The following is a 26,834-nucleotide window of genomic DNA, read 5'->3' as shown; positions in this document are numbered from 1 at the left end:
TGCAATGCCATCTTTACTCTAATTCATTGACCTTGCTACTTAAAGTTACTTACCATGAACTCCATCAGGTCCTCAACTCTCTCATTCCACAGTTTATGATCTGTCATCCATCCTGAAAATCATTCCCTTATATACACACTCAACTCCCACACTTCAGCTTCTTTGTTTTCCTTCCCTTCCCCTCCTTCATCTTATTCATCTGGCAAAATCTAACTTTCTTACCAATTCTTCTCCTATCACAAAACATAGTTGGAGAAAAACATGTAACCATGCCATGAAATTGATATCTCAATACTCCCTGAGAATCCCACCAGTCAGTTCACCTTCTTACTTTCTTCCCATGGTTGACTGTCTTACCTCTTATTTCCCTGAGAAAATGAAAGCAATCACAAGTAAACTATTTTATCTTCCAACCCCCAAATCTATTAATGATCCTTCCTTTGTACCAATGTATTTTTCTTCCTTCCTGTTACAATGAATGAACTCTATCTACATTCTTATCAAGGTGATTCCTACACTTGTTCACTGGATCTTATATTGTTATGTATGCAAAAACTTTGCTTCTGAAATTAATTGTCCCCTTTCCTGTATCATCATTTTATCCCTTTCTACTGTGTTATGTCCTTCAGAATGCAAGCCTACCATGTTTTATCAAATATAAAACAAAATAAAATGCCTAGAACCATTGTTCCATGAAACATCTGCAAATATCTGATTGTGTCTTCTCCATTTTATAGCAAAACTGCTAATTGTCTTCTCTTCACCTCACATTTTCTCATGAACCCACTCTCTGCAGGCGTTCTTCCCCAAAACTTCACTGAAATTACGCTATCACAAGAGACCACCATCTTGCCAAACTCAAAGATCAAGTCTTAGTCTCTGTTGACCTCTTAATAGCATTTTGCACAGTGAATGTCTTTGAAACATTTTCTTTATTTGGCTTCTAGAACACAAAATTCTCTTGATTTTCTTTCTACTTTATGCACAGTTTCTTCTCCCTATCCTTAGCGACCCTCACTTTCTTTTTCTCAATAATTGTTAGATGTTCCAGGACCCAGTCTTGGAACTCATCTTTCCTTTATCTTCAATAGTCCCTGAGGTGACCTTATCTAATTTTATAGTTTTAAATATCGTTCATTTGCTGAACATATAACTCCAGCTGTGTACTCTCTCCACCTTCAGGCTTCTATATACAACTGCCCACTCCCTAGCCCCTTGCAAGTATAGTGGACCTATCAAATATATCATTTCCAAAAAAGAATGCTTGATTTTCACCCCATTTTTTTTCATTCTCAATGTTTCTCATTTTAGTGATGAACCCTACCATGTCCTTTAGCTACTTGGGCCAAGAACCTTGATGTCATTTTTAATTATTCTCATTCCCTAACCATAACTAGTCACCCTGAAAATCCTTTCAGCTTATCTTCAAAATATATTCTGAATCTATTTCTCCACCATGAAAAAGAAGCTACCTTCATCTATCACCAGTAGTGGTATGAAGGCCTCTGAACTGGCCTCCATCTTTAATGTTTTCCTGCTGTAGTCAATTATCCTCAAAGCAGCCAAAGTGAACATTTAAAATCTATGGTAGTTCATGCCACTTCTGTCCTCAAAATCCTACAATGACTTTCTATTACCATTATGAAAATTAAATATATACATATGCTTGACATGTTCTGTATCATCTGGCTTCTGTGTGTGTCTCTAATTTCATCTCCTACTGCTTTAGACCATTGGCCTTCTTGTTGTACTTCCAAGCACACTAAGCTCATTCTTGCCTCGAAGATTTTGCGTTGTTGTCCCTCCTGCCTTCAACATTGTTTACTAGATCAGTCTTCATAGGCCTGTTGCCTCTTTCCCTTGTTTAATTCAGATATTTTCTCAAAAGTCATCTCCTTTGGACTCTACTATGACTACCCTATCTAAAAACATGCCCCTACCAGTGATTCTCCATTGTCTCATGAGGCTGTATTTTTCTTCATAGTATTTATTATGACCTATCATTATATTATAGACTTATTTGTTATTAACAGCTTTCTTTTTATTATTATTATGTTATGTTAATCACCATACATTACATCATTGGTTTTTGATGTAGTGTTCCATGATTCATTGTTTGTGTATAACACCCAAGTGCTTCATGCAGTACATGCCCTCTTTAATACCCATCACCAGGCTAACCCATTCACCCACCCCCCCTCCCCTCTAGAACCTTCAGTTTGTTTCTCAGAGTCCATAGTCTCTCATGGTTTGTCTCCCCCTCCGATTCCCCCCCTTCATTCTTCCCTTCCTGCTATCTTCTTCTTCTTCTTCTTTTTTTTTTTTTTTAAACATATAATGTATTATTTGTTTCAGAGGTACAGGTCTGTGATTCAACCATCTTACACAATTCACAGCACTTACCGTAGCACATACCCTCCCCAATGTCTATCACCCAGCCACCCCATCCCTCCTACCCCCCACCACTCCAGCAACCCTCAGTTTGTTTCCTGAGATTAAGAATTCCTCATATCAGTGAGGTCATATGATACATGTCTTTCTCTGATTGACTTATTTCGCTCAGCATAATACCCTCCAGTTCTATCCATGTCATTGCAAATGGCAAGATTTCATTCTTTTTGATGGCTGCATAATATTCCATTGTGTATATATACCACATCTTCTTTATCCATTCATCTTTGATGAACATCTTGGCTCTCTTACCAGAAATAAGGTCCATGATGGAGGGACTTACTTATTTATACTTTATATTCATTTCTCCAACCACCTAGAACAGTACCTGGAATGTAGTATGTGCTCAACTAATTCATGAATCTTAACATTTAGTCTGTCAGTTGCACTAATTTGAGGATAACTTCTGTGGATTTTCACAGATTGAAGTGAATTATCAGACTGTGCCCTCTTCTTAGATCCTTTCAGTACCTTAATCTTTTTAGAGCAGGTTTTCAATATCTTAAATTTTTAAATTGTAGGTTACAACCTATTCATAAAATCCATTTGGTGACTGTGACCAGTGTTTTTGAAAAATGAAATAGAATAGCAAATACTATGCGAGATCACACATAGTAATGTTTCATGAAATGTTGGATTTTTTTCACGAAATACTTGCTTTAGTTATATACATGTGTATATGTGTATGGAATAACGATGTAAAAATGTTTTTATTGGGGGTTGCAGTCAAAAAGTTTGAGAGCTACTCTAATGAGATTTCATTGTAGGGGGAAATAGAATCTTTTCCCTTCTCCAAGGTTACAATGAACCCAACCAGCAGGGAAACTCAGTCTTTATGAATACAGTGTGGAGAGCTTCTGATGTAGAATGACTTTTTAAATTGGTGCTGTTTTTTTTTTTTTTTTTCCTGTCCAAAGACTCAAAGGCTTCAAACCCACTGAACTTGTCTTGAGACTCCTGCATGCTACCGTTAGCACACCCCCCACATCGCCTTTTGAACTCATCCTTTAGTCAGAAGGAAATGAGAATCTCTCGCAGTCACTTTTCTCATCATCCTCCCTGTGTTTTGAAAGATCAATAATGAGGAGCCTGGTCTTGGCCATTCAGATCTTTCTGATAAGTGTTCACTGCGATCTCAAGAAAAAGGCAAAACCACTCAGCCCAGCCATGGCCTCCATGTTGGAGCTCTTAGATAGACAACAAAATTGCTCTGCCAAAAATTTATTTTCTTTTTGGCGCTTTTCTTTGTTTCTCAGAAATTTGCAGAAATAGACTACTTTCCCATATTTCTCAATCTCAACTCTCTCGAGTGTCTTTTAGTATCAGCTTCAAATTGAAAGGACAGGAAAGGAAGATAACAAAGCAAGTGTAAGTGGTTCCTATTACCAGACCTCCAGGGGAGCTCTCCAATATAAATGGCAATATTTCTTTTTTTAAAGATTTTATTTATTTGAGTAATCTCTATACCCAACGTGGGGCTCGAACCCACAACCCCAAGATCAAGAGTCGCATGCTCTACCAACTGAACCAGCCAGGCGCCCCAAAGATTTTATTTATTTGAGAGAGAGAATGAGAGAGAGAGAGCATGAGAGGGAGGAGGGTCAGAGGGAGAAGCAGACTCCCCGCTGAGCAGGGAGCCCGATGCGGGACTCGATCCCTGGACTCCAGGATCATGACCTGAGCCGAAGGCAATTGCTTAACCAACTGAGCCACCCAGGCGCCCAAATGGCAATATTTCTAACAATGCCACAAAATTTTACTATTTCCTGAAAGGAAAGGAACAGGAACATTTGTTAAACAATCATTATGGGCTAAGACCTCCATATATGCAGTATAAAGTAACCCTCATTAATTTTATCTGCAGAGTTTGTCTTGTGGTGTTTTAAATAAATTTGACTAGTTGCCAAGATCTAAAAATCAGATTTTGCACAAAATCCAGGTTTCTGACTTCTCTGAAACAATCTGAAGATGTAGTAAGAAAATACATGATCACTCCTATGTTAGTTTGCTAGGGCTGCCATAACAAGATACCACTGACTGGGTGACTTAAACAACAGAAATTTATTTTTTTCACAGTTCTGGAGGCTGGAAGTCTAAGATCAAGGTGTTAGTAGGCTTGGTTTTTTTCTGGGGCCTCTCCTTGGCCTACGGATTGCCACTTTCTCACTGTGTTCTCACATGGTCATCTTTCCAACTGTGTCTGTATCCTAATCTCTCTATATTACATATTACATATTATGTATATTATAATATTATATCAGCTATATTGCATGAGGGCCCACCTTAATTACCTTAATTACATCTTTAGATGCCCTTACTCAAAATACAGTCACATCTTGAGGTGCTAGGGATTAGGACTTCAACATATGAAATCAGGGACAACACAATTCAGTTTATAACAGCCCCCATCATAACAATTGACAGGTTCTGAGGTATAGGGGTTTGCCCTCAAATTCACCATAATCTCCACTGCTCCCTATTGTCTACCTGAACCTGGGGCTGAGTATTAGTAACTATTTATCATTAAAATGGCTTATTTCTAGTATATTAAATGCATTTAGAAAATATTTGAATTTTGCAACCCAGTTTTAGAATCCCATTGGCCTCTTTTTGAATTCCAGCTTTAGCCCTTCCTTTGAGAAAGCTTTGAGACAGTTGTTTAACACATCTTTACTTTAATTTACACACCTCCAAAAACAAGACAAAAATACCTATTATTGTGAAAACGAAGTGATTCAAAGAAATTTTTCAAGATATAGTCTTCCTTTTCCTTGCTCATATTACTTTAAAATGCTTAAATATGCTTAAATGCTTTAATATGCTTAACAGGATGATTTAGAATAATTATTTTCATTGTGAGATCCCCTGATCAGCAACACCAACATCACCTGGGGATCTTCTAGAAATGCAAATTGTAAGGCCCCATCCCAGACCTACTGAATCAGAAACTGGGCATGGGACCCAGGAATCTATGTTTTAACAAGCCCTTCAGGTGATGTTGAGGCATATCAAATTCTGAAAATTAAGGATTTAGAATGAAAATTCCTGTAGTAAAGTCCCTATGATTTCTCATTGGTTTCTACATTTATTTGGTAATCAAAAAATAATAGGTGAAAACACCCAGAAATTTTATTTCCACATCTGCAAAATGGTTGTATCATAATGACCTATATCATAAATATTTTTCTAAATACTCATTATCATGTTTATTTTGTTGATATTAATAAACATTAACCAAAATTAGTGATGAAAGACAACACAAATGAATATTGTAATGAAAATGATTATTTACACATATTTTAAGATTGGAAATGAAAGAACATTTATTCACTCTACTTGGTTTTCCTTGTTGAATGATTGATCAAGTATCCAAGCAGCTGCCATACCTTGGAGAGAGAGGGAGATTTTCCATCTAAATGACTTATCAAAATTGACAGCAAATGGCATTTTCATTTACATTTGAAAATAGAACAATTCTAGAAACCCAGCCAAATTTTTTTTTTTTAAGATTTTATTTATTTATTTGACAGAGAAAGACACAGCGAGAGAGGGAACACAAACGGGGAGTGGGGGAGGGAGAAGCAGACTCCCCGCCGAGCAGGGAGCCCGATGCGGGACTCGATCCAGGGACTCCAGAATCATGACCTGAGCCGAAGGCAGTCGCTTAACCAACTGAGCCACCCAGGCGCTCCGAAACCCAGCCAAATTTAATCTCTGGCCGATATCGGAGCAGAGGGGAGAAATTTTTAACAAGGGATAATGAAATGATTTGGAAATTTCAATAGATGGAGGCAAAGCCTTGTTCTGAAGGATTTGCACTAGTACTAAGTACAGAAAATGTTCTTCTGAGCTCATTTTCTGTTGCAAAGAAGAGATGAAGCTGACGAGGGGAAGACCTCGTCCAGACTCCTGTCACTTCTGTAATCCCAGCTATGCAGCCTCACCTGGTAGCTCAGTGCCAAGAGCAAGGGCTTGAAGCAATTACTTCCCAATTTTGTTTACTTTAAAAACAATTGTAGTTTCTAAATGTATTGAATGTTTACTTTCAGAAAGGCTCTGAGGATTTCTATGTATCACTTTGTTTATTCTTTTTTTTTTAAGATTTTATTTATTTATTCGATAGAGAGAGTGAGAGAGTACATGCAGGGAGGAGTAGTAGAGGGAGAGAGAAGTAGGCTTCCCGCTGAGCGGGGAGACTGACGCGGGGCTCGATCCCAGGACCCTGAGATCATGACCTGAGCCGAAGGCAGACACTTAACCATCTGAGCCACCCAGGCACCCCCACTTTGTTTATTCTTAAAATATCCTTTAATGAACTTTATCAATAATGAAACAAATTGAGGGAGGGTATGTCTAAGGCCACCCAACTCATTCCTGATGGACTCAGAATTCCACCCAGGCTCTTCTGATTTCAAATCCTAAAAGAGAGAGATATCTACTATCTCTCCACATTTTTAGAGTTTCATAGTACATAAGGCAAACTCCTGACATTATCTCACCTAAACTTGTAAGATATATAGATATATCTTATACAAGATATAAATATATCGACACCTATCTTCTATGAGACACAGTTTCTTTAATAAACAGACTATACATATATTTATGTACTGTGCTTAGGGGACAGTATCATCCAGGTAGTAAATTGTGAAACTAAGACCTGAAACTAAATTTGTCTAACTTCAGGAAATGTATCTATGGCATTACCACTCCCGGTTCACTAAGGGAAAATTTTAGAAAGTACACTGAATTTTTTAAAATTCTTACTAGATTAGGTTTTTACAAACAAATACACTCACTCCTTTTCATTCAGTCACAGCTTTTTATTATTTTAATGATGATGATGACTTGGTATACTCTATCTTTAAGAACTTTGCTTCCAAAGTGAGCAAAATTTCAGCACTAGTTTCAACCAGGACTCAGACATCTCCTCCCCTGGTAATGAAATTCCAGGGCCTGCATTTCAGTCATACAAGTTACTTTCTCTGAAAGGAAGTCGGTTTAAAATACGAAGGCAGGCAGGAAGTGACTAGTATTAAAACCCAACAGAAGGATGGACTCATAATTGGGACAGGAGGTATCCAGTGGTGGCAGAATGATGATCATTCATGAATAGGGGTCTGGCTTATTTCATAGACTTCACCTGAGCAGATGGAACCCTGGACCATTATCTTAGACTTGTCAGATACCAGCCTTAAGAATATGAATATTTGAAACTGCCTGACAGGGAAATAAAGGAGTTTTATATATATTTACAGATATAGGATGTTTTTGCTATGAGTCACATGGAAGTTATAACTGCCTGGAGACCTCGAGAGATGAGCCACATCTGGCTTTTAAGAGACCCAGCTCAGGTTCTGACACTGCCTAACTGTGGGCAAGTAAGTGTCTTTTTCTGTGACTCAGTTTCAGTATCTATACAATTATATTTAAAATAATAATTACTACTGCTGCATATACTGTGCTTAAAATTGTGTGGGCACTACGCTAAGTATTTGACATATAGCATCTCCTTTACATCCCATGGTCTCCTTTAACTAGATGTCAGTGTATTCATTTTATATAGGAGGAAACAAGGCTCGCAAATTTCATGGGGCAGTTAGGGAGTCGGACAAATTATGATTAAACCCCAAAATTGTCCTTTTAACCATGATGTACTACCAGCCTTGGCAAGAAACTGAATGAGGTGCTGTATCATGTCTTTGGAGTCAGATGGCTCTTGGCTAAAGTCCCTATTGGTTAGTTAACCTATCTGTGCCTCAGTTTCTTCTTCTGTCGAATGAGGACACATACAGCATCTCTGACATAGGATTATTTATAAAATGGAATAATTTATGCCTTAAGTTCTTTAGCACAGTTCCTGTGTTTCATAAATATTATTGTCGTTGTTTTATTATCAATGTTAAGTTTCCATCCAGCCCTCAAAATCTATGATATGAAGAAAAAAAGCAAAGCTTATAGGAGTGACCCTGAAGAGTGGGTTTTTAATAATATCTTGGATTAGGAGCACCTGGGTGGCTCGGTCGTTAAGCGTCTGCCTTTGGCTCAGGTCATGATCCCGAAGTCCTTGGATCGAGCCCCGCATCAGGCTCCTTGCTCAGCAGGAAGCCTGCTTCTCCCTTTCCCACTCCTCCTGCTTGTGTTCCGTCTCTTGCTGTGTCTCTCTCAAATAAATAAATAAAATCTTTAAAAAAAATATCTTGGATTAGATCACAAAAGATGGCTTTGAAGAATTCTTTGTAGTGACTTACTAGCTACCAAGATGGGAATCAAATCCATGAAGTCAGGAGCTCTGTCTTAACCGTCCCTGTAACCACAGAATCTTGCAGAGATTCTATTTGAGTCTGGGCACTTAAAAAAAAAAAAGTTACTTGAGTTGTATTGAATTCAGTGCTTTAGTTGCAAAGAAATGATTGGATTTTACAAAAATGTTCAGCACGTGCTTTGGATTAAAAAAATGCAACCACAAAATACAAGAGCACTTGGTCTTAAACTACAAAAATACAAACTTACATTTCCAGACAAAAGCAATATTGAAGTGAAAATCACTCAGTGTAGAATTTTTTCTTTCTTTTCTAAAATACCATCTGCCTTCATTAATATTCAAATGTAGGTAAAGAGTATTTTTCATAAACACCTTGAAATCTCAAATATCAATAACTACTCCAGTGAAGGAATCAAAAGCAAATTCCCTGGTTTTGAAGTGTTGGCTTTTTTAATGTTTCATGTAAATGTTTTCACTGGACTTGGTCTAAAATATTAGCATAAAAAAAAAGTCTATGGTTTTCATTTGATGCCAAATTTTGCTTGTCTTCAAATATCTACCTTATTTGTACAAGAATTCTCTCCTAAGTCTCTAAGCGATCTTCCACTGTCATTAAAGGAATTGAAATGGCAAATAAAATATGAGTCTTTCCCAGTTATCACTCAAACTTCAAAGGAAAACTGGGGATTTTAAGAGGTCAAGAAAAGTTCAGCAATATTATTTCATAAGAAAAGGAGAATCACAACTTTAAATTTGGGTCTATTCTAAATATCCTTCCTTATTTTAGGTACCAAATTACATTCTTGTATTGTCTAACTAAAATAGTTTTATTTTATAATTACAAAGTTATATTTTTATTATAAATAACTGAAATCTACAAATGTAAGATTTAAAAAGTGTAAGTTCTGGGGCGCCTGGGTGGCTCAGTTGGTTAAGCGACTGCCTTCGGCTCAGGTCATGATCCTGGAGTCCTGGGATGGAGTCCCGCATCGGGCTCCCTGCTCTGACCCTATCCCCTCTCATGCTCTCTCTATCTCATTGTCTCTCTCAAATAAATAAATAAAATCTTTAAAAAAAAAAAAAATAAAAATAAATAAAAAGTGTAAGTTCTGTATAGTTGTACTCCCACAGATGCTGTTGTTTGTTCAAAAAATATTTGTAAAGATCTTTCACTGCCTGAAAATGTATGTTTTTCAATTTATTAATTTTATGATAGTTGTATTTTAATCATGTGTATATACATATATAATATAGTCAAACATATCCATCTTTTCTTTGTACCATTTGTTATTTTAGAATTATTTCTCCCAGATATGAAAAATATTCTTCCTTTTATATTGTGTTTTTCTATTATTTGATCAATTTAGTTAATTCTTTTATGTATTCTAATTTTATTTGGATATGATATATGCTTAAATTTTCCTTAATTGCTACCCTTTTATAGCTCCATGAATTATTAAATGATTCTTTAACATGACTCTTTTAAAACCTGTTTTCTGACACATCTACCCCTTATCGAAGACCATTTAATTCTGAATGAAGAAAAGAAAAAAAAAATCATGGGCAATTCTTTCTAAATGGGGGTAAATGTCAAAAACAGCACCTCTTAAAAAAGCAAGATATTATTTCTGTTAAAAGCATCACAAATAATTTATTGATCTTTTTCTCTTCAAACAACACAGAAACACATATTAATTGAAATAAAAGTCAGGCAATCTGGCTGTAGTTAGGAGGTAGAAGCATGTTTTCTGATGGACTTTGTCTAAGTTAGGGAGACGAATATGCCAACTTCGCAGGCAACTTGACTTCTCCGTATTAAAGCCAGCACCACAATGAACTCATTGATTTAAAGAAGAAAAAATTAAAAGAAACATGACCAACTTAAATCTGTAATGGAATCTAGACAATAGTTTCTACAGAACTTTTCCATGAAAAATATGAAAAACATAAAGACCGCAATGTATCTTAAATTGAAAAGTCGTATTTCAAGCAGAAGTTTAACTGTTTTAAGTGAAATCTGAACTCCTTTCCCTGATGGACTTTGAAGTCTTTTAGGTCTGATAATCTGGAATTTACAACTTGACGCTATCCATGCATATGGATGGCTTCTGTGGTTTCAGGAGCACCTTAGCTATCCATCCCCATTTGCTGGTTTCCTATGGTGCAAATGTCGGCCAGATGATGGTTACTCATTCCCTTTTCTTCTGACCTTTGAGATTTGACACCAAGGAGCAGGTGTGAACAGAGAGGGACAGCCTGATGAGAAAGAAACCAGAAATGAATTTAATAAGCTTCTTCTACTCTCTGATTAACTAGTGCTCTTGGGATAGCCTCAATCTTCCCAAAAGGGACAAAGTGACAACTTCTTGACTTTACAAATGCTTTGATGGGTAATGACCCCAATTAATCCTTGCCCACAGTTGCCCAGTTTCAACCACATTGCTGACTTGAACTAAGCAAGCAAGAGATCCAACATAACAGTAAATCTATTAAGGAATCAGACTTTTCCTTCCCCCGTCCCCCCCGCCCCCTTGTGTAAAGAGGTGGTTAACATCATTTGGAATTCTAGGCAGATTAAGGATGCTTGAGAATAAATCTGAGAACACTTCAGAAAAAAAATTCAAAGCACCTTCTACCTGACTTTCTTAGAAGAATGTCTCCAATTTCCATGACTTTCATTTTCTTTCTTGAAAAACCATTTTGTAGTGATATGATTGACATAAAAAAACTGTACATTTTTAATATAAACAATTTGATGCGTTTGGAGATATGAATACATCCATGAAACTGTTGTTCACTGGAGACGTGAAAAGTGTATATATGAAGTGGAAAGATTTTGAATCATGTCTCTTTTCAGCCGAGGCTCTGAAGCATTTTCCGTTTTTATAGGGTTTCTATGTTTCATTTGTGAATCGGTACAGGAGAGAGTGTTTTTGTTTATCTTGAAATCTGTTCCTAATTCCTGTTTTGCCAAGACCATAGAGATGTTTTCAAACAGGGAGTCCCTTTGCATATGTTGTTTTTAGATAAACAGGAATAATCAAATCTGGTTTATAGTAAATTAACATTGATCATAGTAATCACAGATGTGCAATTAACAGTTGGTCTCTACCTTTGCCCATAAATGCAAAGAACTTTAAATCAGTAAGGAATTCACACTTTCTCTGCTTGTTCAGTTGTTTGGGGGAGTGGGTTGCTGATACGCATTTGAAATAAATTTGTGGCTTTTATATAAACATCAGTGATTTGGTTTCTAGTCATCACTTTTTAAATCTGTGGTTAATATGTAAATTCCTAATCTTAGCTGCTTGGGGAGGTAATCTTGTATCGGGAAATGCCAGGAGAGGTTTCTGAACCTATACTGATTTTTCTTCAAGGCAAATGTGAGCCATAGGACAAGATCCTGTGGACAAGCATTTAGTCACATCGTTTCATTTCATTTTAACAATTCTGTGACAATTGTTATTTTATTTATGATAAGGAAATCGGGATCCAGAAAGATTCAATAAGTTGTCTGAGGCTACCAGCAAATGGCAGAGTCAGGATTTGAACTTCAAAGGCTATTAATTGTCTCATTCCATCTAGGATGCCTCTTCCTCAGCTTCTATTAAGGAATTGAGTTGGCTGGGATTTGGGGCCTGACCACCCCCAGTGGTCTCCTTCACCTACATAGCCCTAAGCTTACTGGATGGGGTTGGATCCCATCTGGGGTTTTGTCAGGTGAGATAATGTGGCTTATATTTTCCTGATGAAGTCTTACTGTGCACCCCTATTGTCTGTTCTCCACGAACCACAATATGCAAGTCAGATCCTATCTATCTCTCCTTTGTGTAAAAGCCCCTAATATTTCAAATAACAAACATAAAAACATCCTAGGACTACTCTTCTTGGGGAATCCGTCATTACCCTGGAGAAGTAAAAGTGGAGGCCCAAATCAGACCTGGAAAAATAGATCCCAGACTGTTCATATCTGCCCACCATTCCCTTGATGGGCCTAACAAAATGGAATCTCTGAGCCTATTCAACGGGTTTTCCACATGAGACTCAGGGACATGTGAGGACCGGCCTCTAGACCCAGCCTTTGGATTAAAGAAACAAATAGCCTCGTGCTCCTTCTACAACTGCTAGTGACATTTGGGTTATTGTCATGACAGTTCTGATTTGTGCTCAAGTTATTCCTTCTGCTCTTTCCAAGTAAACTTGAAATGCTAAAGTAGACTTATGTTCTAGGTTATTTGTGACTTCTAAAATATGCATATGCTCTATCCTGCCAGTCCTAGGCTGGAGATCTGAAAATCTCTGCAGGCTGTCTTCTTAGCACTGACCACTACTCCTTCCAGCCCCCTGGATTCAACACCTTCTGCTGGTGAGGCTACTGCGTTTGCTTTTTCCTAAGACCCAGGGAAACCAAGGGTTCTGATTTAGACACTATTCTCAGGGTCTCTTTCTCAAAGAAGCCACCTTCACGATTTTCACAGTGACCACCCCTTTTCTCCGCTGCAACTTCCTGCTCAAAATGTGTTTCAATTTGCAAAGCCACATGGAACTGTGCCATATTAGCAGAACTGCTATCACGCAAGCTGAGCACCTGGACATCTTTTGAGCACTGAAAGACTGGTCAAACATGACAGTACTGTCTTCCGGGTTGTTGGTGGTGACAACTGATTTAAGGTTGTCTCAATTTTCAGAGAATCTGGGGAAAAGATCTCCCAAGAATGAAGTGGCATGGCTCACTCTGGTTTCATATGTGAAATGGCAGGAGCATCCATGGTGAATTGGAGGTGCTGTCCAGCACCCTCCTGCACAGACTGTTTGTCTAATTCATAGGCATCTCATGGGAAGGGTGCGTGCTGGTTCAAGTCACTGCACACTGATGAGCTTACTGATGAGCTCCTGGCAGTTGGCTGCTGCTTGCATTCTGGATGGAGTTGAGGGCTGAACTTTGATGCTTTGTCCCAGCTGCTGCACCCTAAATGAGCTCTGCACGAGGGTACTGTGCTCCTGGACCTCCTCCCTGGGAAAGACATGGGCAGAGTTCTTGCCATTAGGTGATGTTTATATGCCTCAACAACAGAGTTCAGGTCCAGGTGAGAGGATGCCAGAATACATCCACAGTATCTCTCTCCGCCAGCATGAGGGTAGAGTTTACACCATATGACTTTTATGATTCTGTGTGGCAAAGGCCTCCACTGTCAGCACCTTGCTGCCAGGTGAATCCACATTCACAATCGTATCTTCCTCTGCCACTGAGAGCAGGACTCACGATTGTGTCCTGCATGCTGTCAACACAGAGCAGAATCAAAATGGCAGAGTCGTGGAGCTGAACCATTGAAGTCTCTGGTAGTTCAGTTGCTTGATGATCTGTTCAAAGTGTCCATGAGAACACTACATCTGAAACTAATGATGTACTATATGTTGGCTAATTGAATTTAAATTAAAAAACCCCCACAAAGTGTCCATGAGAATCACACTCTCTTCTTTCTTTACTAGAGGAGGCATAACCCCACTTGCAGCCAGATACAACAGTATGATGAGAGGAAGTAAAAATATCCATGATGGAGTCTTTTCCTCTTCTTCCAACTATGCTACCTCACCCCTTATTCTCTATTCCCCAGACTGCTCATGGAGGGACTCTCATCTTTCATTTTTCAAAGATATTTTCAGTGGATATGGCATCCTATTTAGTTAATAATATAACGATGTCCCCTTTGTTTTTTGACAAGAATAGTTTCTGCTGAAACTATCCTTCTTAACTTTGCTCTCCTGTTCCTTTCCCTTTATGGCTGCTTTTATTTATTTGTTTATCACTGGTGTTCAGTGATTTGATTATTCTCTGCTCTAGCTTGTGTTTCATTGACCTTCTTGTCTTTGTGGTTGTATAATTTTCATGAAATTTAGAAAGATTTTGACCATTATTTTTTCAAACATATATTTTTTCTGTCCTTTTTCCTCTCTTCTTGGACCTTCATTCCACATGTATTTAACCACTTGGTATTATGCCATAGGTGGTTTTTGATTTTTGTTCAGTCTTTTATTTTTTACTCTGTGCTCCATTTTAAGTATTTCTATTGCTGTGTCTAAGTTCATTTATATTTTCCTCTGTAGCATTCAAATTTGTCATTACATCTCCTTTGAGGTGTTTTTCATTATAGATGTTTATTTTTCAATTTCTGAAATTCTATGTGTGGAGTGGGGGTGGCGCCTGGGTGGCTCAGCCAGTTAAGTGTCCAACACTTGATTTCGGCTCAGGTCACGCTCTCAGGGTTATGAGACAGAGCACCAGGTTGGTCACCAAGCGTGGAGCCTGCTTAAGATTCTCCCTTTCCCTCTGTCCCTCCCCATCCCCCCCACTTTCTCTCTCTCAAAAAAAAAATTCCATGTGGGTTTTCATTAAATCTTCTATTTCTTTCCTTGCCATTTTTATATTGTATACTATCTGTCTGAACATATGCATATATATATAACTGTTTTAACATGCTTGTCTGTAAATTCTACCATGTCTGTTCTGTCTAGATGGTTTCTTTGTTTTTTAAAATTTTTTTAGAGAGAGAGCATGAATGCACAACTAGGGTGGGGGAGTGGATGGTGGCGAGGGGCAGAGGGAGAGGGAGAGGGAGAGAGAAAATCTTAAGCAGGCTCCATGCTGTGAGACCGACCTGGGGCTCTATCTGACGACCCTGAGATCAGGACCTGAGCTGAAATCAAGAGTCGGACACAACCGACTGAGCCACCAGAAGCCCCATATTCTTTCTATGTCTATTTCTACTGATTTTCTCCTGGTTAAGTTTCAAATTATTTTGCTTATTTGGATGCCTGATTTTTTTGATTGGATACAAAACATTGTAAATTTTATGTTAGTGGGTGCTAGATTTTGCTTTATTCTTTTAAATAGTGGTGGATCCTTTTTTTGACACAAAGTTAATTTATTGGAATCAATTTTATTTTTGAGTCTTGCTTTTAAACTTTATTAGAGCAGGCACAAAGCATTCTTTATTCTAGGATTGATTTAACCCTATTATGAAAGTGATACCCATCTGAAGTCTTTATCCCCGGCCTCATGAACTACAGTGACTTCCCACTCAGCCAGAAAAAAACGAGCTATTCAGCTATTTTAGCATTTGGAATTGTTTGGTCTACTGCTCTCTGGTTATTCTCCCACTGTCTTGGGTAGTTTCTGATGCTTATACAAATTAGTACTCAGCCAGAGACTTGAGGGGATCCTGGGAAGCTCTCCAGGTTTCCCTCTTGGTCTTCCTTATTTCCAATGCTCTGTCCCACAAATCTAGCCATCTTGTTCTCTGGATACTCCACCCTCTGGGTCCACAGTGCAGCAACCTGTCTTCATCTGTTTGAATTCTTCCGATCTGTACCATGGCCTGGAAACTACTCCCATACATTAAGTTTAACCAAACAGAGGGCTACCCTTGTTTAACTTCCAAATATCACAGTTTTATGTTGCTTGTTTTCCAATGTGTGAAAATTCTTGTTTCCAATATTTTGCTGCCTGATTTCCTGGGGATTTTTTTTGTTTGTTTATTTGTTTGTTTTCTTAGTAGAAAGAAAAATCCAATCTCTGTTACTCCATCATGGCCTGAAATAGAAATCTCTAATTTACTTATTTATTTCCTATATTGTTTATCTTATAGTGAAATGTAAGCTTTATAAAGGAACAGATATCTCAGATATCTATGATTGATATCTGTTCACTAAGGTACATCAACCACCTAGAATAGTTTCTGGCATATTGTAAACGTTTATAAGTATTTGTTGAATTAATGAATAAGACAATATTCTTTCACAGTCTGAGCTCTCATCTCTTAGAGTACCTTACTTTTGTTTTTTCAGAGGAATCTTTGATCCGACTGGAAGTTTTGGCTACTTGACCAGTTTCTCTATTACAGCTCACAGTTTGTCACTGTTGTTTAGCAAAATCATATAAATTATATCTAGGAGGTTCTAAAAATTGTTAGACCTTGATGGCATTTACGAAGAGGAGGAGAGGAGATAGTCCAAAGACTTCAAGTGTTTCATAATACCTACAGTTAGGAAACGTGACATTCGAGGTCAATTTTTTAGTAGGAAGTGATAGACTTGAATATTTATGCTCAATTTCGAAAGCTCCCCTCCCTTCACTCCCTGCTTCCCACATCCACTTACAGTGGGTATTCTACAGTCAGGAATCTCTATTAATATGAAAACTCAGTTGGAAGAAACTTAATCAAACAGTCAATTTTTAAACTAAAAAAATAATAAAACACCTCTAGCCTTAAAAATTACTGTCATTAATCAGTACTAGGAATAGCAGCAAATAATAAATGAACCCAGAGCACCAATTGCAAAGAAAAAACTTTATGACCCTGTTCAGGAATATTTGTCCTGGAAAAGCCTCAACTAACAGAGGAAGAATGTGCCATTTGCCTCAGGACTTGAAAAGAAAAAGAAAAGAAAAGCATCAGAGAGCATGAGGGGGAAAAATTACCATCTTAAATACATTCCTACACATGTCAGAAATGAACTGACTTTGGAAAGCTATTACCTGTTAATTGGAAAATCACATAGCAGATGGAACCAATTAATCTACAATTACAGAATCACCACAATCCAAACAAAAATAATTAACTCGTTTACAAGATATGATTTTTTAGGGAACTCTTCCTAATATCTCTAAAATTAGGCAAAGATGCACAGTATTTTATTGTCATAGGGGAGCTTAAACCATTCCCCGGGGGTTAAATTTCCCTTCAGAATAAAAGGTCTTACTGTGAAATGTGCAGTTCTAACTTCCAAAGAAAGAATACAGAGGTGAAGTGTGTTAAGACTGCTCATTTAAGAATGTTTATTTGACATCTGCTATACATGAGGAACTGTGTTAGTTGCTGATTATAAAGTAGTGACCAACAACAGATAAGAATTCTATCATCGTGGAGCTAGTCTAGTGTGTGACAAATACCAAATCACTATGCAGACAGAGGTCAGAATGCAATCATGATTGATGCTGTGAAGAGGGGCTATATGGTATAGTACGTGCCACAGACTGAATGTTGGTGTCCCAAAATTCATATGTTGAAATCTAGTCCCCAGTGCAATGGTATCTGGAGGCCTTTGAGGGATGATTGGCTCATGAGGGTGGCGCCCTCATGAATGGGATTAGTGTCCTTATAAAAGAGACCCCAGAGGGCTCCCTTGCTCCTTCTGCCATGTGAGGACAATGTAATACAGTCAGTAGATGACAGAGCTCAGATTATAACATTTATTTACTGAACAAATATTTGTTGATTGCCCAGTACATTCTAATGACTGTTCTAGGTTTTAAGAGTGCATCAATAAATACAATAGGAAAGACAAAAAATAAGTACTGTCCTGTTGGGACTCTGATCTGTCTAATGAACACTTGATTTTATTACTATCTCCTGTGGCATCTCCATCAAACAGGGTTGAAAATTTCCCTTTCTAATTTCCCATTGAACATGCTTTAAAGGTGTATGTAAAACATTCCTTAAACAAAATCATTCTGAGTGAACAATAATGAACAATACTTTAAGAAAGTCTACTGGAATCCTGGAAAGTCATGTGGTCACAGAATGAAAATGGGGCCTGATCTGCCAGCACAGTGAGTGAGCGTTTGTATGACTTGGTATACCCAACACTTGTCATCGCTCCTGGGAAATAGATGCCTGAAATTCTACCACAAAATAAGTTTAGTATTTTTTTTTCTTCATTGATTTTTTTCTTTATTAATAACTCATCAGTGATGATTCCTACATCTGTAGTAAAATGGGATAGCCCTGGAGGATTGTATAACTAAACCAAAATGAGGAAAAGGAGCTCAGGAAAGGGAGGTTGATGGTACAGCAAAAATACTGAATCTGTGTGTTGGTGAATCTCTTCTGAGTGTAACCCAACCAGCAGTCCAAACTATTTCAGAAACAAAAACCTACATTTCAGGTAAGGTGTGTTTCAGGTACTCTTACAATGTCAATCACATCTTGTCCTGCATTTATCCTGGGTCAACTTTCTTCTCTCTGGCTTTATTTTGCGTTTAACTCTCTCCATTTGATAAGATATGATCATTGCTAACCTAGGCTTATGTAGTAGTTACAGCTTTTACTCTCCAGGGAGAGCATGCTAAAATTTAGATTTTATAAAGGAGAATTAAACCAATTATAATTATATATTTTGTTATTAATATAAATATTAAAAATTGAGTTGAAAATCTCATTTTATAAAGTAGTTCTTCAAGAGATATTTTCCCTTATTTTTACTATTGTTTGCTTTGATTATCCTTTTTATTTATTTATTTATTTACTTACTTACTTAGCACTAGGATATTAGAGGCAGTAATACTTATTGGTATTTCCTTTGTGTAAGGAACTATGATAAGCATTTACATATATTAATAACATTGAATTGTCACAACAGCCTTGTAAGAAAAGTCCTATCATTATAACCATTTAAAATGTAAATAAATTGAGTGGTAAAAGATTATGCAAATATATGTAACTAATAAGCTGCCAAGCCAATATGTGACCCCAGAAACATCTTCTCTTTGGTACTATGCCTTTCTGACAGTAGAATAGAAGAAAATTAAGTAACGTTATAATGCTCCCTCGAAATTGAATCCTTAGATCCTAATTCTTACTAAAGACTGTATTTTAAGAGATGATGTGGTGTAATGGGAGATACCAAACCCTAATAGTAACATATGAATTCAAATCCCAATTCTACCACTGACAAGCTGTAAAAATTTAGGCACTCAGCTCAACTTCTATATGCATGTTTTTCCTCAAATGTGAAAAATAGAATAATAATAAACAGCAGTATATTTTGTGAAGATTAAGTGAAATTGCCTATTGCTTATATAGTGGGCAGACTGTATAGTAACCAATAAATAACATGAGAGCCAGGTCAAATATAAAAAGTGTTTATTTAAAGGTATTAGAGGGCTTCTGAAGCAAGATAGAACTCTTGCTCTCTACTGAGATATAAAGCAGTATAACCACTTAGGAGAACTTCTTGGTGATTTCTTGAAAAAGAAACCCAGAGATTCTACTTCTAAGTATTTATTTAAAAGAAATGAACATATGTTCATTCAAAGAATTGTACATGAATATTTATAACAACTTGTCCATGGTGTCCCCCAATTGGAAACAACTAGGTTCTTATTAACAAGTGAATGGATAAATAAATTATGTTATATCCATATAACAGAGTAATGCACATCAATGTAAGGGAACTAATTATTGATACCTATAACATGGATGAATCTCAAAATCACTACCCTAAGTAAAAGTAATTGCGTACAAAGAAATACGTATGATATGAGTCCATTTATTTAAAATTGTGATAAATTCACAATAATTTCTAGTGATGAGAAACAAATCAGTTATTGCCTGAAGCTGAGGCAGAGGCAGCAATGGACTGCAAGGAGATGGTGAGGATCTTTAGAAGGAGACAGGGATTTTATGCATCTTGATTGTGGTGGTGGCTCCATGGGTACATACATCTGTCAAATTTAGCGAGTTATACGCTTCAAATCGGATGTAGGTTATTGTATGAAGTTATACCACAGTGAAGTTAACTTAAAAATGGAAAGATAGTCCATATACATGGATTAGAGGATTCAATATTTTATAGATAGAATTTTTCTCCAACTGGTCTGTAGATTAAATACATTTCAAATAAAATTACCAGTAGGGTTTTGTGTGTGTGTGCACCTGCATGTATGTGCAAGTGCATTTTGTAAAAATTAAGAAACTGGGCGCCTGGGTGGCTCAGTTGGTTAAGTGACTGCCTTCGGCTCAGGTCATGATCCCGGAGTCCTGGGATCGAGTCCCACATCAGGCTCCCAGCTCAGCGGGGAGCCTGCTTCTCCCTCTGACCCTCTCCCCTCTCATGCTGTTTCTCTCTCTCTCTCTCTCTCTCTCTCTCGAATAAATAAATAAATAAAATCTAAAAAAAAAATTAAGAAACTAAATCTAAAACTTCCACAGAAATGCAAAGGACACAGAATAACTATGACACTATTGAAGAATAACAAACAGGTTAGATGACTATCATATTGAGGCCTGTTATACATAACACTATAGTAATTAAAACGATGCAGACCTGGCATAAAGGTAGGTGCATTGACCAGTTGAAGTATAGAGAAGATCCAGAAATAGACTTCCACATGCATGGTTACCTAATTTTTACAAAGGAAACACTACAATTCAGTAGGAAAAGGATGGTCTTTTTGATAAATGATGTAGGATTGACTAGATATTTAGAGAAAAATAATAAATCTTATCCTGTTTCTTGCAGTGTGTATGAGAATCAATTCTAGATGATTTGAAAATCTAAATGTGTAAGAAAAACAATAAAACTCTTAGAAAAAAAAAAGATTGAAAGTATCTGTATTACCTTAAGGTACCCAAAGATTGCTGAAACAAGAACAGAAATTATTTATTGTAAGAGAAAACTTGATATAGAAGTTGATATAGACATTAAAATTAAGATTAATTTGAAGATATGACTAAGGGTAAAAAGCAAATTCAAATGTGAGAAAATATTTCTAATGCACATATCTATCAAAAGAATAATACTGTGAATATATAAACAACTTTATAAATAAATAAGAAAAAAGAGAAATCAGTAGAAAAAAAGGACAAATTCTTGAGCAGACCTTTTTTTTTTGTTTAATTTTATTTTATTGTGGTAAGAACACTTCCCATGAGATCCACCCTCTTAACAAATTTTTTTTTTTAAGATTTTTTATTTATTTGTCTGAGAGAGAGAGAGCACAAGCAGGGGGAGCAGCAGAGGGAGAGGGAGAAGCAGGCTCCCCACTGAGCAAGGAGCCCGATGTAGGACTCGATCCCAGGACCCTGGGATCGTGACCTGAGCCGAAGGCAGATGCTTAACGACTGAGCCACCCAGGCATCCCAACAAATTTTTAAGCATACAATACAACATTGTCAGTATAGGTGCAATGTTCTACAGCAGATCTCTGGAATTTACTCATCTTGCTTAAATGAAACAATGCTCACTAATTAGTAACTCCCCATTTATCCTTTCCCTTAGCCCCGGCAAACACCATTCCACTCTGACTCTATGAATTTGACTGTCTTGGATACCTCATGAAAGTGGAATAGTGCAGTATTTATCTTTCTGTGACTGGCTTATTTCACTTAACATTGTGTCCTCAAGATTCATTCATATTGTCATATATTATCGAATTTTATTCTTTTTAAGGGCTGAACAGTATACTACTGTATCTGTAGATGGACATTAAGGTTGTTTACACGTTTGGGCTATGGTTAATAGTGCCGCAATGAACACAGGAGTGCTAACATTTAATTTCAATTATTTTTGGTAAATACCCAGAAGTGGGATTGCTGGGCCATGTGGTAGTTCTATTTTTAATTTTTTGAGGAACATTCATACTGTTTTCCATAGCAGCTGCACCATTTTGCATTCTCACCAACAGTGCAAAAAAGTTTGAGTAGACATTTCATTTAAAAAATCAAAATGGCCAATAAACTTAGGAAAATGTGCTTAACTTTATATAATTTAACTTTAAATTAAAACCACCAGAATGACTGAAATGAATAAAAAAGTTTTCTAATTACAAATCTTAAGTGAGGATGTGAAGCAAATGGGATGTTCATACTTTTCTGGTGAGAGTATACATTGAGATAGCCACTTTAGAAAACACTTTGTCAGTATATACTAAAATGAAACTAGCTCGTAACTGAGGACCCAGCAACTCCATTTCCTGGTGTATACTCAACAGAACTGCATACTTACATTCATAAAAAGTATACAGGCATGTTCAAAGCAGCATTGTTTGTAATAGATTGGTAATGGAAACAAACCATCAATCACAGAAAGGGTGAATACAAAGAAACATTATAGAGTAATGACAATAAATGAACTGCAGCTCCATAAAGTAACATGGATGAATCTCATAAATGCCATCTTGGGGAAAAGAAGTTAGACACTAAAATAGTACATACCAAATGATTCCATTCACGTGAAATTTAAAAACGGGATCATTATTCTATAGTCTTGAAGTGGGATAGCAATTATTCTTGTGTGGCTAGTAACAGAGAGAGGGCCTGAAGGTGACTCTTGGGAGGCAGTTGATTCTCTGTTTGTTGATTCAGGCTCTGATTACATGAATGTGTTCCCTTTGTGAAAATCCATTGTGCTGCATACTTAGAATAACCATCCTTCCCGCTATGTATGTTATACTTCAGTAAAAGGAGAAGGATGAGAGTTCAACAAAACAACACACATATGTCAAGAATCCACTTTCTTAAAAAAAAATCACATATTATTTCATGAATGATTTAAGCTCATTGCTAGAAATTATCTGTAGAAATTAGGAAAACTCAGAGAACTTAAAACTATTTCGTATTTGAGGATTTGGCATAAGCAAGACAAGACACTGAGAAAGAAGGAGGAGGTCAAAGAATGGGTAGGAATAAATACCCACATAAAAAAGAAGCATTTCTACTTCCAAGTTCTTTAGAAGTTGTTTAGAACTAAATTAGTGCCACATTCAAGAGTGATACCAACATAACTTTCTATCTTGGAGGAAGATAAATTGGGATCAAAGAAGAGAAGTACAAAATTTCATTTTTGTGGTCATACATATATATTCACATGTGTGTCTTTATACATGCTTAAACATTCTTTGCTTGCTTCCTTCCTTTGTTCTTTCCTTCCTTTTCTCCCTTCTTTCACTCCTTCCTCTCTCCTCCCCCCTCTCTCTTTCTTTCCTTCTTTTTTTCTTTTCTGTGATTATACAAATCCAGCAACACCATAGTTGAGTTCCAACCTACCTTGTTCATAGAAACATCATTATCTTTTAGCTATTAACCTAATTTCCCACAGGTCAAGGCAACCTTAGTTTCACTGTCATTTGTTGTCCACTAAGTGTTGTCAGCTTGTCTGTCATCCTGGGATCTGGTCATTTCCATTATATTAGTGACACCAGTTACGTGGCAGCATCTCTTACTATGAATGCCAGCCTTCAGAAGATAGTCAACACCAAGCTTCCCAAGCATGCTGGTGCCCCACGCACCACTGTATTTCTTGAAGGCTTAATAAAGGGAGTGTCTGTTAGATCCTTGATACTACAAGTAGAGTTCTCACACCAGCAGCGCAAGCTCATGCGCCAACTCACGTATATAGAATCAGAATTTGCATTTTAACAAAGTCCCTGAGTATGTTGGATGCACCAGGCATTCCCTGGGGAACATGTTCAATTGGTAGGTTCTCAAGTCTTATTAAAACAATCATTTCTAACAGCCTCACCTTCTAAAACTTCTGGCCCTCTTCCATACTTCCTTGCTGAAGTGTTGGTACTTCCACATAATTCACTATAAAACAATGTCATATTCAAGTTTAAAAGAACTCTTCTAGGAAACATTAAAAGCAGCTCTAGTTGTTCTTGACATAACACTAAATTCTAAATCCAAACTGACTTAAATGGTTTCAATAAATGCTCTGCTATCCATGATTCAACCCTCCCCACAACACCCCCAATACTTGACCTTGGTTCATTCTGTAGACATCAGTCAGGTCCTATAAGTCCTTTAGCAGTAGGCAATTTCTATCTGGAGCAAAGTTCACATTTCCTTGCTTAGCTTGTATTAAAACTGACTCTACTTTTGGTTCTAGAGGCAATGAGAGATATTGAAAGAGGGACTTGAGGAAGGCAGACATTATTTTGAGAAGCACCTACTCTAGATATAGGATTGCCAGATAAAATACAGGCCACCCAGTTAAATTTGAAATTTAGATAAAAAGCAAATTTGTTTTAGTCTAAGTGTGCTCTAAATATTGCATGGACCATACTCAGACTAAAAGCATTTGTTGTTTATCTGAAATTCAAATTTAACTAAGTATCCCGTTTGATTTTATTTTAAGTAACCTTTAATTTTAGAATAGTTCTAGATTTAGAGAAAAATTGCAAAGATAACACAAAGTTTCTGTAAGTCTACTCCGTTTCCCTTATTATCATCTTATATTAGTATAGTGCATTTGTTACAATCAATGAACTAATATTGAGACATCATTATTAACTGAAGTCATACTTTATTCAGATTTCCTTAGTTTTTGCCAAAAATCCTTTTTCTGTTCCAGCATACCATTCAGGATACTACATTACATTTAATTGTCATATCATCTTAGGCCCTTTTTAGCTGTGACAGTTTCTCAGACTTCCCTTCTACTGGTCAGGTATTTTGTAAACTGTCTCAAATGGAATTTGTCTAATGTTTTTATCTGATTAAGTTGGGGTTATGTGTTTTTAGGAGGAAGACCACAAAGCCAAAGGGCCTTTTTCATCACATCATATCAAAGGTAATATTCTATCAACATGGCTCAACTTTGAACCTTATTTTTTGAGGGGTATATTTGGAGTCACTGCTTCCTGAAAATACCAAAAAAAAAAAAAAAAAAGAGCACTTAGATCTCATCCCATTAGAACCTAAAGTACCTCATTCATCTCAGTTTGTCTCAGAACCTTAAATCTAGTAGGTACATGTGGTCTGTTTGGGAAATGGATCATCAATGGACTATCTCTGAATCATACTATAGAAAGTAGACATCTGAGAATACATTATTTATTCAGCTAATATTCATTAATTTTTCATTCAGTCGAAATACTCAAAAGATGAATTTTCTATGAACTTTCTATTCATGAATTTATCTAAGTGTTATGACAATTCTTTTCTTTCTTTTTTCATAGTTGAGGAATGAAGAAGGAACAGATGGCCTGGACATTGGTTGGCAGATTTTCCATGTAATATCAAGAAATAAACACCTATAAAATCATAATTATAGAGAATATCCATAGTGAGTTTCCCAGACCAAGTAAAATCCACTTTGTACAGGTTGCAGTCATCAAGGTGAGAGTTTAATTGGGTCTCCTTGGGAAATATCAGGGTCTGGGGAGATATCTTGAATGCCAATATTAAGATTCCCTCTTGCCATTTTGCCATACAGTGAGTGCAACTATATCCTTTATCACCTTAGCAAATATGTATTTTCACAAATATCATTGTCTGAGTGTTATCCAACAGCACAAAATCCATAGTATTTTATGTATGTAATTTGCCAATCATTTAGAAGACATGGTATTTTTTATTCTGAGAAAACTCTATCTTCTCTCAGTTTGCCACAACTTTTCAGATACTTTCACAGGTTTTCCTTATGTTTTTGTGGTCTTTAACTTTCTGCTGTTGTCATCATTAAAACACTCTGTGACCACTGTTCAATGAGGAATTATTAAAAAAGAACAACTCAAAGTATTTAAAACAATATTTGTTAAAACCCTACAATGTGCTAGTCATAATGGTGGGCTGTCAGATAAGAAAAATAAGAAAGAACAAACAGTAAAATTTACAAAAATATGAAAGAAGATCATGGTGTACCTCAGGAATGATAAGAAGTTTAATTAATGGAAACATAATGTACAGAGATAGAAAGGTAAAAGATAAAACTGTAAACTTAATATCAGGTTAGATCGTAAAAGGCCTTATTCATCTACTAAATGTCATGAACTTTATTTTAAGCACCAGTGTGCTAAGATTGAATCTGAGCATTTTTTGAAGACTTCACTAGTGGCTGTATGAAAAAGAAAGAAATAAAAGGTAAATGGTCTACCCTGGGTTAGATGAAAATCTACTTGAGAAGGCAAGACTTAAGAACATGGGGTAAAGAATAATTTCAAAATGGAGTATGGTCAACTAGAGAATCCTGGTCTAGAAAATACATGATCCATAACCACTGGTGTTCCTTTAATCCATTTTCCTCATTCCACCAGGTTATCTTGTTAAAACATAAATCCAATAATTTCAATCTCTGCTTTCCATGGCCCCTGAAAGTCTTCAAAGATTTTCTAGTGCTTATAAAAAAAATTAAATTTCCTTAAAAAGTCTGAAACATCTCTAGCCCATATTTATAATTCGGTTTTTCTCTTCCTTTACATGTCAACCACACTGGCTGTTGTAGGCCACATTCAGCAATATTTACTCTCACTACAAAGCTGCACAGGCTGCTCCTTATGTCTGGACAGCCCTTCCCATTCTGACCCACTTCCCTCTAATTCCAAGCATTTCACCTCAAG

The sequence above is a fragment of the Mirounga leonina genome, unplaced genomic scaffold (assembly GCF_011800145.1).
Source record: "Mirounga leonina isolate KUSES-001 unplaced genomic scaffold, KU_Mleo_1.0 Mir_166, whole genome shotgun sequence".
Taxonomy (NCBI): Eukaryota; Metazoa; Chordata; class Mammalia; order Carnivora; family Phocidae; genus Mirounga; species Mirounga leonina.
Note: the sequence above shows the minus strand (reverse complement) of the source record.